Below are 18,997 nucleotides of genomic sequence, written 5' to 3' on the forward strand. Positions count from 1 at the left end.
CGATTTCAAACCCGGTCCACAAAGAGGACAAGCATAGTACCCACTTGTAACAAGTCCTGCACGCGTGCATGAATGTGTTAGTATAAGACATGCGTGCGAAAGAGAGTCATAAAAGCATAATCCTATATTATACATGTAGAGACACAACCACGTACCTGCGCACTCTCCATATCCTGGATAGTCATGCATGGTCCACATCAAGATACCCCTGACCAAAATATCATTGGTATGTCTAGGAGCTCTGGAAATATCAAAGACCCGCACTCCTCTCCATAATATCTGTAACTCCTCTATCAAAGGTGCCATGTATACATCCATATTTTTTGCCTTGTACTTCCCTGGCACAAGTAGTGCAAGCATGAGGTATCACTTTTTTATTATTTGCCATGGTGGGATACTGTAATTCACCACGACTATGGGCCATGTCGAACATAACCCGAAAGGATTCACGCCGCCCAAGATGTAAGTTGCGTGGCTCTCTCGCAAAGTCCGGCCACTGATTGTGTATGTGCTTCCAAACTGCACAATCTGCGGGAATCCTCAATGTGTCATCAGTGGACCGATGAGATGCATGTCATGTCATCAACTCCGCTATGGATTTGCATCGGAACATGTGCTATATTCTTGCAATGATGGGAAAGTGTCTCAAGACCTTTACTGATATCTGCTCACCCTGCAAGTCATCTCTATATCGTTGTTCTCCACATTTCTCACAACTAGCCAAATCTCCATGCTCACGATGAAAGAGAATACGGTCATTACGGCAAGCGTGGATGGTATCATAATCCATACCCACCGTTATTAGCATCTTCTTCGCTTCATCTTTTGATGCAAGCTTGGTATTTGGTGCAGGAAACATCTTCTGGAGCAACCTATCACAATTCAAACATACATAGGCTTCGAATAATGATGATTCGGTACACTAATCCATACATGATGATTCTTAAAACAAACAATATCCAAATAATAAGTCAAATTAATGCAAGAGCTAACCTCATTAAGGCCGAGACACTTGTATCCGACCACCCATACTTTACTTACAGATTCAAGATTGAGACACAAGCACGTAGTTTAGACATCCTAGCACCCTCGTACAACTGTGTTGATTGCAACTCTCGCATTTTGACCTCAGACTCTGACATCACGTGTACATGGGATGTAGTGCCCCTAAAAATAGAATCCATCATGTCGACCATACCCTCGTCATCATCCAGGAGACTATAGTCTTGCTCAAAGTGTGAAGGTATATGCGTACCCTCATCAGCCTCCTCATCCTGTTTTAAGATTTTGTGTAAATATAAGATCTTGTCTCAAGGTTTCGTATCATAATCTCGGGGGGGTCACTTAGTGTAATATGTCTATATCACGTGCGTTCAAGGGTTCTTTTCTAAATCCCTATGTAACCTATTTCTAGTATTTCCTAGTATCCCCTCTGTAAATTTTGGGAAAATTTATAAATCCCCTTCTGTAAGTATATTTATTTTCCTAGAGGAATTTTAAAAGTCCTTATGTGAGTCATACACTACTACTTTTGGAGTCCCTTTAGGTAGGATGAGATATTTAGAATGCAAGATCTCTACATCACCTGCATTATTTGAATCTACACACAAAAAATTAAGGTACCAACTGCAATAATGGGCAATGCATAAGTTTAAGATGGGTTTGTGTCTTGATGATGCCATAAGGCAAGAGAAACAAAGAATAAAGACATATGTGCAAAAATTAAGAGGAACAAATATCAAACAAGACAAATCATGTGTGCCGTACACCAAGAGCAAAGAATTGTGCAAAGTCACTTGAAACACGTAAAGAGCTCAAGAAACAACCTTTATAAAAATACTACATGAAAGATTGGGAGCTTTTATAAATGCTTTATATCTTTCAATTTTTTACAAAACTATATGTATGGGCGTTTCAGCTAGGAGAAGGGATGATACATTAGCCAATTTTACAAAGCATTCAATGACGATATATAATGTTTATTTCTTGCCAAATACAAACATCTAGAGCATTCTTATGTGAAAGATTAGAAACTTGTTTAAACAATGTATATCTGAGACTTAGTAATTTCTTCCATGTCTTTATTGTTAGAGAAGGAGTAGAGAAGAAAAAACTAAAACACCATGCTTTTGGCCACATTCACGATTGGCCTTGCCACTTTTTCCATGTCTTGATTGTTAGAGAAGCAAAAGATGGAAATATCATTCTTCTTTGTCACATTTATAGGAGACCTTTCCACTTTTTTTCTTCCATGAAAACCCTTACTAAGTCATATCAAACCATGGTATTAAAACCATAGAGGCTACATTCATACAACATCTTGTTGTACTCGATGCCAAAATAGCATTTTCAAACTTGCTTTATGGCATTCATATAAACAAAAGTACCCAGGCAGTTGCAAATCATCCACTTCTGTGATTCAAGATCCTGCAAAAAAATAATTTAAAAAATTCCATTAAGACAAATCAGACTAAACTCAGCGCATAGTAATAATCATAATAAATCTTTTATCATATTAGAAAGATTACAAAGAAGCCCCTACCAAGTGCGTTTAATGCCCCTTTACAAAGTCATTGAATACATTCCAATCATTCTCATCTAAAGTATACTTATTGCTATTACACTCATAGGTGAGGTTTGCCAATGCAATTACGCTCTCAATATTTATCATGTCAAGGTCTGTAAGGTCCACAAAATTTGCTAAGAAAGCTTCCTTAGTTATGAAGTTTCTATTCAACGTATAGTTGGCATGATGAACAATCCAAGACCTCCAAATTTGAAAGAAAAAAGAGACTTTGCCTGCAAGATAGACTCGATCCACAAGATTCAAATGTGGAGATAAGAAGATGTCGATGTAGTCTCTAGCAATTTCAAGATAAGCTTGTGTTCCTAGCATGCTCCTCTCTTTTCTATGAATTCCATTGTTTGCCAATTCTCCCAAGCACCATTGCACTTGTCTACTGCATATTCTTTGAGCTCTAGCCCAATTTTGGCAGTCATCTCGCCTAATGTCTCCCTCCCTTAGCATATGCTTGTCGATAGAAAAAGCATCATACACAATAATGACATGATTTAAGGTGATCCAAACATTGCCAATAGCCAATTGACACTTAGGCTTGTCAAGAACATTGACTAACTTTTTTCCATTATGTACAAAATCTTGATCATGCAGCCCAAAAACTTGATTTTCTAAAACTTTTGTTGAGAGGCCATCCATCCCATTTTATCCCAAATCTACTACCTCTTTTATCTAGATAATCGGAGATCATTAATGTTCTTCGCCGACTATCACCATTAGATAATTGAAGATTATCAATGTTCTTCGCCGACTATGATTCTTGGTAAAATCTAGCATGACATTGAAAGGGTGTAGATCACAATGTATAATGCCTTCTTGGTGTACAGTTGCTAATGCATCAACCAATGCATGTATGATGTCTGGGGTAGCTTCCACAAATGCCTTTAATCTCGTAAGCTGTACATCACTTCGTATTGGATTTGGTTCTCTCCTAGTGACTCCATTGCCTTTCAAGCATAACACTTGCTTTCTGAAAGTCCCTTTCTCAAAGGGTAGCTGCATCATCATGTCTCCAATACTCCCTCGATTGAAGTATGGAAAAATGTTGATCCAAGGTAAGCTTCTAGTAAATCCTATGCATCTGACAATCCCTGGATGTAATATTTGCATTCCATACTCTTTGTCAAATGACTTTAAGGTGTGAGGTATGTTCCCTTTGTAGCGCTTCGCCGCATAAGTAATACTTCGAGGAAAGAAAGAGATGCCATTAAAAGTGACTTTAAAGCATACTCCAAATGAGCCAGCACCAAGATTCTCACCCTCCTCTATAGCCTCATGGGGAATACCTAACAAAATTGAACAATCACCATTCCTAAATGAATGTGCTTTGTGAGAAGCATCCCTGCGACTACCCTCAATAGCTAACCATGCCTCAGAAGTTGGATCACATGAATGTTTTGATTGCTCATATCGCACTCTCTTCGAAATAGTGAAATGTGAATCTATGTCTTTTACCCTCTTGCTTCTACCCTTCTCCTCTTTCCACTTCAAATCCCAAAAACCTAATTTTTCCATGTCAATATTAGGAGGCAAGTCATCTCGCAAGTCTTCTGCACATTTCTTCATATTTCCTATGATGCTATTAATCATGTGACGTACTCCACCTTCATTCATTTCACTCTTGGGCAACGTCTCTCCCATTGTGTTGGCTATGACCTCATTGTAGAAACACTCTGTCCGTATTGCATTGCTAGTTATGTCTATTATTTGCTCCTTGCTCATCTTACTTATCCCTATACAAAGATGCCGCCTAATGACTTTGAGCCAATTTTTCCTTTGCTCTGCTTGCATCTTTTCACAAAAGGATTTCTGGCAAAACATGCATTAAAAAACCAAGTTTTGAGAGAGAATCTAAAATATATTCATAGATTAAATAATCAATGAACACAAAGTTAATTACAATAAAGAACACAACGAACTCCATTCTTATGAAATTTGCATCCTTATACATAAGCAACTTTCAAAGACCCCATGGATAGGCTATAGAGAAACGATAGGGTTTGCAGTGGAGCGATAAAAAATAGACGATACTCAGACACAACACTGAAGAACAGAACTCAGAAAACATAGTGCCTGTCGGTAATATGAAAAACTGAATACAAGAACCTCAAGCCGTCATGTCTCAAGGATCGTGGCTGAGGCTTATCTGAAAGATGATTCCACGTAGAGAAACGGTAGAAAAGATAGCAGCAGAGGGAGCGAAACTCAATCCTCCGTGTAGCTCGATCATGACGAAGATGATGAAGGGCTGGAGTGTTGGGGTAAAGGGCAGTGTGCCCACCCACTTGTACAATGCCCATGTATACTCATATATATATATGATAGAGGAATAAGCTAGAGTAGCTTTTGCTCCACCACTTTTGGTGTCTCCTATCCCGTTGTGTGCTCTCCTCTCCCACAACTGGTATCAGAGCTAAGGAGAGCTTGGTGAGTGTGGCTAGCAAGGTTAGAGAGGAGCAGCCTGGTATGAAAGCGACGAGGTCGGCGTCGGAGACGTAATATGGAGACTGGGCTCACTGGGAAGTGACGCTGGGAGGTGGCTTTGGTTTTGCCAGTCTCCACGACGATGGGCGCAGTGATGAGGAGCTCTTGGCTACAGGTTGTTGGAGTTGCTGTGCGTGGAGGATAAGATCCGCTCTGACATTCGAGGGATGCCATGAGAGGTCACTACTGAGTTTGTCGATGCTGGAGCCATTTGTTATTTGGCCTACGAATCGCCATCGATGGGTTTGGAGCAATGGACGTTGAGGCTAAGCGTCTGAGTAGAGGCTGTGGTGCTGTTGAAGGGCTATGGAGATGGCGCTCGTGAGAGAGTAGCTGAGGGATATGGCTTGGCTGCTCGTATGGTTGACTGTTTGCGGGGCTGCCAGTTTGCTCATCCGTGTGTGGTGGAGGCGCAGCTGCGGACTGGTTTGTCCCATTGAATAGAGGACTTGGCCGATGGAGGGTTGACTGTGTTGTGAGCTATGTCGAGTCAGCTTGCTTGCCGAGGCATGAAGAGTTGCTCACGTTGGAGGCAAACATATGCTGAGGCTTTGCTTGAAGCTACTGTGGATGGCTGAGTGCCTAGGAGCAAGAGCTGTGGGCATTGCAATGTTGATGATGGCTAGCTCTGTTGAGGATCACTCGTGGCAGTCCATTGCATGGAGGGCTGTAGGGATGCTCCATCCCGTGAGCAAAGGAAGAGCAGCCCAGTGATAGCAACAACATCCATTTTGGAGAAGATGAGCTGTTGGAGAGCTTGTGGATTGCATGTTTGATGCAGTTGTATGCTTGGGAGATAGCCACTGTTGCATTTGAGGTCTTGGAGCTGAGCATTGGCTGATTTTGGTCTCTTTGCAGGACATTTTGTAGAAGTACGCCTTGTGGACATTAGCTGTGGATAAACTAATTTGAGGCTATTGCTTAGGCACTTTGCGGGACTGGTCATATGCCATTTTGCAGTCTTGCACAAGGAGCTTTCGATCTGTACATCACTTTGGCAGTGGCATTGACACATGCTTTGACAGTGGTACATGCCTGGTTGAGATGCATTGACAGTTCGTTGGATGCATGGTTATTTGCCTATGTTGGATACATACGGTGGTACGGTGATGTATTGAGATCCTGTCAGATTAGCATCATTTGGAGCACATTTCGGGGCTGTTTTGCCAGTGCTTTTGGGCTATTTAATTGCTGATCTATGAGCATTCTTGGGGCTGATTTGGTTGGGCATTGTACTTGCCATTTTGCTGGTGTTGCAGTTGACATACGGGGTGATCTGCTGGATGTATTTTGACCATTTTTGGGGCTGTTTTTTGCCGGAGCAGATGAGTGCTGTAAAGGGCAACAAACATTCAAGGAAGCTGCTGTTGCTGTTTTTATGACAAAACAGTCATTTTCAAGACTGAATATCTCTTTCTTGGTGCGGAATTGCACTTTGTGCCAAACTAGAAAGTTGTAGTTGACAGAATATACTACAACTTTGCTTTTGGAAGCAAGTTAATCCGGTATAAGCTGCAGGAGTTACAGCCTCTGTAAAACCACAAAAAGTTGCAGTCTACTGTCTATTTGTGACCAATGTGCAGGAAGCTGTTTTTCAGGTGAGAATATCTGAGAATCCACAAGGATTTGGCTCTTGGAGTCAACTAACAAGTTGTAGATCCTTTTACCAGCTACAACTTTTCTGTTTACAGCTTTGGCATCCGGTCTTTCAGTGAAAAGATATTGCTGTTCAAAAACAGGGACAGCGTGTTATTTTGCCCAAAGTGGCTGTGAGGTATTGTTGTAGGAATTTCTCTTGCACAACAGTGAATTGGGAACTCACAGTAAATTACAGAAAGTGATTGGGATCTCACTTCAGTCCAAGGGCATTATTGGCATTTTGGCAAGTCACTTTGGCACATTTGGCAAGTGGTGAATGCTTGATTTTGTTGCCAAAGGATTGCGCGCTTGAGGTGATGCATTGGTGATGTAGTAAATGCCATTTCGATGCATTATGGATTTGCATTGGTGGATGCCGCACTGATGTTTATGGATAGTTGAGCTGGGCTCCTATTGCCATTGGTTGAGCAGATATTGCTCATTTGGTTCAGTGCATTTCTTACTTGGATTGCCAAGCATTGGCAGGTTACTGGGCTGCATATATTCTTGTTTATGCTTCTTTATGGCTGAGTGCTTTTGAGCATTGGATCAGCCAATTTATTTGGAGACCTAATTGGTCTGGACAACACTATATTTTTTGGTCATTTGGGTTGCCTATTGCACTATACTGCTCTTTGGTTGTGACCTATTGTGCCACAGATATGGCATCTACAGCTGGTAGTGCCCTCTTTGATATTGAGAGGTTGGATGGATCAAACTTTCAGTATTGGAAAGAGCAGATTAATGATGTGTTAGTGCAGAAGAGGCAACATAAGCCCATTCAATGCAAAGGTGTCAAGCCTAATAGCATCAAACAGAGTGATTGGGATGACATGGATGAGCAAGCATGCTCTATCATTCAATCATCACTCTCGAAGTCAGTCTACTTGCAGGTACAGGATGGTGTATAGGGTGTAGATTACCATGCATATGAGTTTTATACTCGTATATGCCGGATGTATGACCATGATAGTGTTATGTTACAGCATGATGGGCTGAAATGTACTGATGGGCTGAATTACAGCCTTGATATGCACTCCAAAGGTCGATCAATTGGTAGAAACAGGTCATGTTCAAGGGGGAATTCCAAGAGCAAGTCTAGCTCTCGGACTTGTGTTAGATGTTTCTATTGTGAAAAGTATGGCCACATGAAAAAGTATTGCTGGAAATGGCTGAGAAAATACAAGAAGAAGAGCAAGGTTAAGAATGACAGGAAGAAGGAGAAGAAGCATGTTGAGCTTCAAGGCGTGGATGCCAGGGTTTCCACTGATAGTAGCAGTGATGAAAGCATTCTTTTGTCTATGTCTGGCACCTCCTTCTTGGCTACTGATGTACCCATTCTCGGTGATTGGATGTTAGATCCATGTGCTTCATGTCATATGACCCCTCATAGGTCATGGTTCAGTGCATATCAGGAATGTATTGTGGAGAGTGGTTTGATGGGCATTGATCATTCTATGGATGTCTATGGTTATGGGGATATCCACCTTGTTATGCCTAGTGGCTCTATTCTTGTTCTACAGAGGGTTAGACATATACCAAGACTTGCTACGAGCAAGATCAGTACTGGACAGTTGGTTGAGGCAGGTTATCATGTCTCTTTGGGTGATCATGCATGGAAGATTGCTAGAGGCAATCTGGTTATGGCTAGGGGATCACGGGTTGGATTCTCTTATGCATTGCATGTATCAGGTGTCCAGGATAAGATGCTTATGATTAGTAAGCAGCCATCAGCTAGTTTATGGTATGCCAGACTTGGACATATGTCTACTGCAGGTATCGAAGCCCTTACAACATTGAGATACATTCCTGTTATGGATGTCTCTCAAATTTTATGTCATGATTGTGATGATGATCAGCAGTCAGGATCCTCCTTTGTGAGGAAGATAGTCAGTGAGAGGTATCTTGAGCCATTGCAGTTGGTTCATAGTGCAATTTGTGGGCCTATGCCTACCGTTTCACTGGGTGGCGCCTCTTACTTTGTGACATTTACTGATGCTGCTACAAAGTACATATGGGTATATCCGATTCGGCAGAAGCATGATGTATATGATACATTTCAGCGCTTCTTGGGTAATGCTGAAAATCAGTCAGGAAAGAAGCTATTGAGCTTGATGACTGATGGTGATGCAGAGTTTACCTCTTCTAGTTTACCTCTTCTAGATTTCAGCATCTAGGTGATACACTTGGTATCAGGAGGGTGTTGACCACTCCTCATCTTTCTGCTCATGATGCCTTGGCAGAAGGCATAAATTGGATTCTATTGGACAAGATTGGTAGCATGCTACGGTATGCAGGTCTTACCGAATGCTATTGGGCTGAGGCATGTAAGACAGCTGCATACTTGCTTAACAGGTCACCCAGGAGATCTCTGAATGGTAGAGTGCCATTTGACTTCTTGACAGGTAGGGCACCATGTTACGAGCATTTACGTGTGTTTGGCTGCGAGGCTTATGCTCATGGTTCCCGATCGAGGAGGTGTATCTTCCTTGGATACAGTGAGTCCAGTAGGGACTACAGGTTATATGATTCTTCAACTAGAGAGTTGATACGCAGCCATAATGTCTATTTCAAAGAGGATGCTATGTTTAGACAGCCCAGGACTGTGGATAGCAGGAAAGTGGTGTTCCAGGAGGGTGTAAGTGCACTGATACCTCCGAATTCTTTGCAGGGGCAGCCCATATCCCTTGGAGTGGGAGGTTTTTCCCATGGTGAGCATGTTATAAAGTTGGGACAACCACGATTACTTCCTGATTTTGGTCAGACGGTCAAATGTCTCAAGTATTCCACAGGTTTATACTCCTATGGAGATTGTTGATGCATCTTCTATGGACAGTTACAGTTTACTCCCAGGATGCGGAGTGCCTCTTGCAGATGAGGATGAGGCTATGCGTGGTGAGGAGGATACCTTGGCTAATGATGCCCGGTATGATCCATTGGCTGGTTATGCCAGGACAGATGTGGTTTCTGCAGTTATTGACTCGGGTCATATTGTGCATGGGCAGAAATCATTGATATGTTTGCTTTGTAAGTGCCTCTATAGCTAGAAGCAATCCCCTCGAGCTTGGCTTCATAGGTTTGATACCGTTATGAGAGCTCAGGATGTGATGTGCAGTGAGACAGGTTATGGTCTTAGTATTCAGGAGGTTGCTATCCTTCTGAGGTTACTTGCCATATGGTTCCTTATGGACAGGGATGCTTTGCAGTGGGAGCTGCATGGTCTTGATGATGTTTGTCAGATACTTGGTTATTTCAGTATGGAGAGGAAAAGTTACTGAGTACTCCATTGCCTGTATTGGCTCCATACTTGAAACACAGTAGGTTTGACGATCACAGATCAGTTGAGCAGCAAGTTATGGTTGATATGGCAGCCATAGTACTTCATGCATCCATGACTGTGTTGAGACTTGGCTCTCACATGTTTGCCATTGGGGCTACACTTCCAGTTCTTGCTTCCGTTGCAGTGGGAGTTGGTAGCATGATTATGGTAGATTTTGGCAGTGGGGAAGCGGTTGTGGACATCAGGTCCTTATGCTTCCAGGAGCAGCATGCAGGTGATGCAGGTTGGGTAGACCAGCAGAGGTCTATTGTAGGTTATGTGCTTATGGTCACAGGTGGTACAGAGACATTTTCTCTGCACAGTGATAGTTCGAGTGCTATGGACTTAGCACAGGAGCACGTGGTGGTGAGAGTTCACTCTCCCAGTGAGATCTGGCATGAGATCTTGGTTGACAGGCATCTACAGCTTGTCATTTTCTATCCTGCAAACCTGATGTTTGCTAGCAGCTTATCCTCTATGCACTTTGCACATTGTAAAGTGCCGATGGGCATAGGATGACGGTCTGGTCATCTTGTTTTTCAGCCTATGGCTGATTGTATTGTATGTGTACTATATTCCCTTAAAGGCACACTGCCTTTAAGTGGGAGGTTGTTGGGGTAAAGGGCAGTGTGCCCACCCACTTGTACAATGCCCATGTATACTCATATATATATATGATAGAGGAATAAGCTGGAGTAGCTTTTGCTCCACCACTTTTGGTGTCTCCTATCCCGTTGTGTGCTCTCCTCTCCCACACTGGAGCTGCCCTAGGAAATGGCTGAAAACAACATGCTCTGAGGAAGGAACCTTCAGGCTATCTCGAATAGCAACATGATGAAGAAAAGGAGCAGATCTGGAGCAGCCAGCTGGAGGTCCAGGGCTAGATCTGGAGGAGAGGAATAAAGAGACAAAGGAGTTGGGGCAGAACTGGAGCAGAGGAGTAGATCTGGAGCAGGAGGGGCTGCAGCAAAGGATGGAGGAGGTGAGGAGCAGCTACAGGTCCAGTCGTAGAGACTGAGGGGGTAGGTAGTCTTTTATAGGCCTGACCCAGGAAGTCGGCCAGCTGGTCGGTCAGTTCCTAGGTCGGTGGGCTGGCCAGTTGGTCGGCCAATTCTCGTCGGCCAGTTCTAGTCAGCCATTTTTGGCCTTTCTGGCCACTTGTTTGGCCCTACTGGCTGACCTTTTGGCTGGTCTGTTTGGTTCCTTTTGTGCCTTTGGCTGGCCTTAATGCCCCTAAAATAAGGAGCGCTGCAAGCTGGTATATTTGTCCCTAAAATTGGAGATTGTAGTTGCTTAACATAGGCATGAATCAAAGACACAAATATCATTGACTCTAGCATTGTTACCTCCGATGTATGAGCATGAATCTCGGATGTATATTTATTGGGAAGTTTACAACCTCTACACACTAGCATTTATGCAAAAATATTGTAATATTTAAGGCTGTTGCCAATGTATTGATTAGTTAGGAGGGTTAGGGATACTTTTTCCTTCTAAGGTTTTCCCCTCTAACCATAGTTAGTGCTTGACTTTAGTTTGTTGCAACTTCATGTCAAGTTTTCCTGCTCCAGCATCTCCATCTCTCACATTTCGTATTAGAACTTGCCTGTGTTGCCCTCCACTCCCCAACTCCATTCCAAGTTCGGGAGAGGACTTCTGTCATGGGGAAACTCCACCTACAGCCATAGTTGTCTTGTTTTCCTATAGCCACTACCCTGAGCTAGCAGCTTGAAGTAAGGTGCCCGCAGCATTTGAAGCTTTGGTGCAGATTTTGAAGCTCTTCTACTGTTTTCAAGGCAGACAGTACTTGTTTCAGTGCTGAAATTCCTGCACAGCCTGATCTATAGCCGCTGTTTTGATTTTGACCTGTTCTACTGTAGGTTCTGACCTGTTATGCACCTGCCCCTATGGTTTTCTGTTTTCTACAGCAGCTAGGGTTTGCACAGGCTAAAGTGCATGCACCATCTAGGTGCTGCTTGTAAGAGACATTTTCTACAGTCTTTTGCAGACCTCAGGGGCCGTGTTGCATTTTGGAGCTGACCAAGGCAGCTGCAACCTGCGGCAGGCTCATTTTGGAGCAGTCTACTCATATTGCTAGGTCCCACTCACAGAGGATTGGGTACCCCTTTCGGTCACAGACATTTGGATGCCATACAAGCTGTTTATGTGCAAGGAGTTTGAAGTAAATATTGCATTTTTTAGGAGTCTGCTCCAAATGCGTTAGAAAACTTAAAAGCCCCCGTTAATGTGTTGGAATGGTCACCTCCCCATCTGTGAGCCCCCAAATGAGGAGTGCATCGGGGGGGGTGGACCATAGGTGGAATGGCCTACCACATGGACAGCATCTTGGCTGTCATGAGGGCAGGGGACTCATGGTGGAGAGGGGGCTGCCACATGGGCAGCACACAGGCTGCCATGTGGATAGCTGTCAAGACAGAGCCAGTGGGCTGACAGAGGCCCATCATGGCATGAATGTATAAGCTGGAACAGGCCCCTGACAGAGGCGCACAGGAGGTGGAACATAGCTGGCACATGGCAGGCCAAAAGGGCGCCTGCAGGGGGCAACAGGACCAGCCAACCAAGTCGGCCAGCAAGCCAGTCGGCCATTAGGACTGACTGGTCGATTTTTGACAGCCAGCTCCCAAGGGGGCCTATAAAAGGAGGGGCCCTCATATATCATCTATGCTTAACACCTGCAGCAGATAGAGTGCTGAAGTAAGGCATTTTGGGGATCCTCCCTAAACCCCTGAAACCTTGTTGAGAGCAATGCAGCAGCAGAGGCATTTTGGGGCTCCTCCTTAAGCCACTGAAGACCTTGTCGAGAGCAATGCAGCAGCAGGATAGAGCGTGGGGCATGCGTCTACTGTACAGGCTGCTTTGGGGGGTGCAATATAGGCTGGAGCACTCCGTGGAACTGTGTGCTGGTCTGGAACATTGCAAGGTTAGTGTAAGACCTGCAGCCGGTTTTGCAGCAGTGACAGGCCTGGGATGGAACAGGTTGGGTACAAGCAGGTCAGCAGACCTGCAGAGGAGGTGATTTTTACAGACCAGGGTCAGCCTAGATCTGTTCGGTTCAGTTTACTGACCAGGTTGGCCTGGTAAGGGTGTTGGCTACCTAGAAGAGAAGCCATAGGTGGCCGGAGTTCTATCCCATCGAAGCCCTTCACAAGAGGCATGCAGGAGCAAAACCTGGCCACCTTTCTTGTGTATACCTCAGATTTGCGCAGTCTTCCGTGGCTGTCCTTTCGTGCAGCAGTTTGCTGGATGTTTGCAGCTCCTTGAAGCTGTGTTGATCTCTCTCTCTGTTCTTTATAGTTTGTGGGTTCAGAATTCTTTGTGCATTTCTGTGTGTTTGGAAAGATCCATTGTGTTGGAGGTTCGAGTAATGCTGGTATTTGAAAACAGTATTCCAGAATCCTTGATGCAACCAAAATGGGCCCTAGAAGACAAACTAACTGTTCTATCTCCCCTTTAACAATTAGGAGGTAGTTCTCTGTAAAATCACCAAGTACAATTAATGCAAAACTGTCTGGAATAGCCAATAGATGTGTAGAACTCCTGAAACCACTGAATGTTGCCAAAACACAGCCAAAAGAATGGGCAGAGAATGTAGAACTTAAGATTCGACCACCAATCTTGCAGATAGACAAGAAAAACATTTTAGAAGCATCAAATCACCATCCAACTCAAGCAGAGTGGAGCAGCACTTCAGGGAGCAGGAAGGAGCAGCAGAGCAGCACCAGTTGGGCCTATGACCAGAAAGTGAACTTGGCTGAGCAGCTGCAGACTTAGCTCACAGAGGGCTGCCTACCTAGGCTGTACACAGGAAGTAAGGTAGAAGGATCTAGACATAAAGTCTACATCCGCTTGAGGTGGAGCACGCGGGCTCGAGTCTAGAGATATCCGTAAGATAGTAGAAGTACCTTGTGGTAAGATCAAAGTACCACGCTGTGGTGGGACTCCAAGCCCTCATACATCATCTTTTGGCCTATGACTAGAAGGTGAACTTGGCTGAGGAGCTGCAGACTTAGCTCACAGAGGGCTGCCTACCTAGGCTGTACACAGGAAGGAAGGTAGAAGGATATAGACATAAAGTCTACATCCGCTCGAGATGGATCACGCGGGCTCGAGTCTAGAGATATCTGGCACATAGTAGAAGTACCTTGTGGTAAGATCAAAGTACCACACTCTGGTGGGACTTTGGATCCCTCTCTCTTTTGTTGTGCCCATAGTTTTGGATGGAAATATATTGTTTTGGTGGCTTCTATATCTGGCTGGTTCATTGTCTATTGATGAGCCCTACATTCTACACAAAATATTTCCAAAGAGGACTATGCAAGCTACAATGACACGAACATCAAATCAAATGACTAAGTGTCAAAGCTTGGACAGTTACATTTAATAATGTTAAGTACAACAACATCAAAAGTCGAATAAACAACCAAGTGTTGAAGCCGAAACTATCATACAACACTGATAACCTACAACGACACTGAAAGCCAAATAAATGACCATGTGTCGAAATTAGCTACGACAACACTGAAAGCCGAATAAACGACCTAGTGTCGAAGCCTACTTATTTTATAAATTATATATCTAAAAACAACACCAAAAGTCTAATAAACGACAAAGTGTTGAATCCTATTACTCTTCTAAGGTTGAGAGACGACACATACAGTCAAATGATACAACCAAGTGTCGAGCTAGTTTCAAAACAATGAGAAGGAGTCCTTGTAACGACATCAAAGGTTGAATATTACAACCAAATGTCGAAATGCAGACTTACTTACTTAACCGCACATATAATCGAGTAATACGATCCAATGCGGAAAGTTAAGCACCATGCAAATGCATGGCCCAAGTAATTGACTCAAATATTACATTACAAATCAGATGATCGACGTATTATGTCGAAAGGCCAAATACGACACTACGTCAATATGTAATAGTCATGTAATATCAAGAATAAAAAGGTTATGGCATTGACATACTATATAAAAAGACGACACTACATCGAACATACGTGAAGAAGAAACCCCTCCCAAAAAAATCTTATCAACTTATCAAAAATTTGCCAACGGATGGGTTATTGAGCAGAGAAAGAAAAGCTATCATACCTTTATTTCAATTATAGTTTTGATTTTGGATTGCTAACCAGGCACAAAGCGAACAGAGAGTCTCCTTGGTGACCTGCACAAATCCAAGGGACAATTAATAGAAATCCTCTCAGTAGAAGGCAAGCTATAAACTCCAGTTAAGTCGTTCCCAAAACTACCTTTTCGAGATGCAGTGCCTTATGAACAAACTTATTAGAGAGCTTATGTAAGGTAAAGGGGAAGGAATAAGGTAAATAAGGAATCCTAAGCTATGGATGAGCAACCCAAGCTGCGTGGAGACCGATGAATTGCCTGTTGTTGTCGTGGTCACCACACTCGTCTTGAAGTGCTGGCGGATTGCAAAATTCTCTCTCGCCATTGTCGGAGACATTACCAAATCCTGTTGCCCCTCCCAAAATGGATTCACTACTGGAGGTAACAGCAAGCTGCAGATGCACTCACCGCACTAGTCATCGTAACCGTAGTTGGAGAGAGTCACCAAAACCTGGTGCCTCTTCCAAAATTATCCCTCGCCCCACTGTTGGAGAGAGTCACCAAAACTTGCTGCCTCTCCCAAAATGGATTCACTACTCGAGGTAACAGTAGATGCACTCACCACACTAGTCACTGCAACCAAAGTCATAGTCCCTTCCGTCCGTGGCAACTCCGCAGTCCTGGCCATGACCAAGGCCACAATTTGTGTCACTCTTGTGGTGCTTACTAGCAGAGTGCTGACTGCCTTTGAGGTCTACTGCATTGAACGAGGTGGTGGCAAAGGGGGCATTGGGGACACCATGGCTGTTGGTTAAAGGAGGGGCACTCAAACTAGGCATCTCTAACTGAGAAGAGATTCCGCCCTCTTCATTCCTCTTCTACTTCTTCTATTGTGTAGGTAGCACAATCCGAGGACCGTTTGGCACCAAAGATGAGATCGCCGCTCTGAGGCACAGGGGAACCTCGAATCCCTCTATTTTGTCACATCTAGTTTGGCATTTTTCCTTTTATACCTTCTCTTGATTTTATGTGGCTAGATCCCATCTTAGTTGTATCTCTTTTTAATATAATGAGGTCAGTAATATAGGGAGTTGTATCTTTAATATAAGGAGGTCAATTTTCTAGACTAAAACTTGGGTTATATCTTTTGAATGGCCGATCATTTGTTTTGCATTTATATGATGGCTAAGTTTAAGAGTTAAAAACTAAGATCATGAAAAGAGCAATGAAATCTTTAAACATAACATAATGCATACCACTAAGGAAATGTTTGATAAGTATACAATAAATATACAACTTTGTAGGAAAAATTAAGAACGTATTGATGCAATGAGGACTTATACACAATAGGAAGACCTAGCTACATGTTATAGTCATCTAAGATGCTCTCTGAGCATCTAGGCAAGATCTAGGCTAACTTAAAGACAACTACTTACTTAAAACATCAAATGAAATCTAATAAATTGTAATAATCAAAACCAAGTTGTATTTCTCTGAACATTCATCATCAATAAGCAAAAAATAAATATCTTTCTTCTCTCTTACCCTTCCACTACAATTGTTAACTTTTTTCATTTCCCTAGAAAGATACACACAACATTGTATACCACAAATCAACATAATAGTACTTAGCTAAAAATGAAATAAAAAATGTCTATTATTTAACTATTGACATCATATGATTGTGAAACTTTTATCTAAAGTGTTTATTATTTAAGTACTAACATCATGCCAGTGGGACAACTATTTCAAAAAGCATGTCTCATCCAAATGGCATCATAGTTGCTTAGTCAGCATCTTCACCCTATTGATTGAGCAAATCCAATCAATCAAGCTCTCATGGCACATGATGCTTGCATTACAGAGGGGCTCGACAATGCTACTCATAGTGGTAGCATCAATCTCAAAACAAAAGCATGATTTGACCAATTGCTTTAGCATGTTCAAAATGAATAGTTTGAAGCTTGTAATCTCGGGGGGTGCACCACTAAGAAATCCTAGGTATCACGTGTGTGTAAGGGGTATTTAAGAAACCCCTCAACTAAATTTTTTTTCCCAATAAAACAACCCCTCTTTACTTATGAACTAACAAATTTTTTTCTAAAGTTGAATTAAAAACCCCCTCTTGTTCTTGTAAACCTGTTAAATTTGGGAGGTGAACCCCTTGAGCTTATAATCAAGTCCAATTTTTAGATTGCCACATAACCACATTTCATTAATTTTGGACTCATATGTCCACATTTGGACTAATCCTAAAAATACTTCCTATATGGATAGTTTACTTTATGAAAATCTCATTTGAGAATCAAAAGTTTACTTTGTGGCACTGTCAATTCCACATAATAAATTTACTTTATGAAAATCTCATTCGAGAATCAAAATGTTACTTTATGAAAATCTCATTAGAGAATCAAAAATTTACTTTGTGGCAGTGTCATTTCCACATCATAAATTTCACAATATCTCTTTATAATGTTGCACTAATAATGCAAAAACTACTATTAAATCGTAGTTTTGTATTTCTTGTTTTTAAGAATCCTATTCATGTTAAAAAAAACCTTCTTGAGCTATTAATTTAGATTCATGGAAAAACACTTATAGATTAAGAATTATAATTTTAATATAATCCATGAAAGTACACTTAAAATTCAATGTAGTAAACACTAACACTCATAATATTCAAAAAATAAAAATGTTTGAAAAGAGAAGAGAAATGGAAGACTCTTTTGTACTTTTAAAAATAGCAATAGCAATGCTTGCAAATTTATATTATTATATGTTTACAATAAATATTGCGATGAGTCTTTGTACAAAGGAGTCTATAATGGCCTTTTGTAGTAATTTAATTATGCCTTTACAATGACTTAAGTACAAATTGACAATCGTGACATTTGCTCATTTAAAGGTCCAATTCGTTGACACTTGTTGCTTGGGTGTCATCTTCATCCATGAATTCCATCATCTGACTGCTGCCATCTTTATTGATGCTTGAATGGTGTCATCATGGGAATTATTTATTGCACTATCTCCTTCTACTTACTAAGTTAGAGAGCATCTTTAAAAACTCCATTTAATGTGCAACATAATTGGTAGTGGTATTCTTAATTTTTCTTCTACATCATACCCCATATGATTCTTTGTTTTCTTTGTCCTTAAATTCCAAGATACTATGATTGTCTCTATGGAAAGCTCTCAAATTGCTTCATGGTTTTTGGACCAAATCCTTTTTCATACAATTAGTGTACATTGTATTATTATCCTAATTCTCCTTCCTGCTCTTTAGCTCATACCATACAGATGTGAATGTTGTAGCTCTCCCTTGGTCATCCATGCTCACCTCAACCACTTTTGCAACCTAGAACTTTGCAATCTCATGTTCATCGTTCGATGATCGAACTATAACAAAAAATGGATGTCTATGTCTAGTTGTGGCATAAAATCTCTCTTCTTCGGTCCACAATATGGACATGGGAGTAGAAATTTAAATTTGTTTTCAAAGATTCCATGAGCTAGACACAAGTTGTTACCAATAATTGGCCAAAACAAATGCTGCTCTTCCTTAACATCATTCTTTTGCATTTTCTTAAGGTCCTTTATCAATTGGTAGGAGTTGGTAACTACAGTAGTAGTGTATTCCTTTCAAAAGGGCTTCCAATGAGGAGATATCTAAAGCATTTTCTATAATTAAATATTTTAATCCTTCTATGTCACACTTGGATTTCGTACTGAATTCTAATTATATAGGAGTCCATTTTGGATACAGTTCCTTGCTCAGAATTGTAGTTAAGAGACTGTAAGGTTCTTCAAGCTCCCATGTATCATGAGGATAGTGTTGCCACTGCAGTATTGGTTTTTCCTCCTTTAAGACAAAGTGAAAGTAGTATGGAT

The sequence above is a fragment of the Dipteris shenzhenensis genome, chromosome 33 (assembly GCF_047967505.1).
Source record: "Dipteris shenzhenensis isolate YYH24624 ecotype China chromosome 33, Dip_SZ_1.0, whole genome shotgun sequence".
In the NCBI taxonomy this organism is placed as follows: Eukaryota; Viridiplantae; Streptophyta; class Polypodiopsida; order Gleicheniales; family Dipteridaceae; genus Dipteris; species Dipteris shenzhenensis.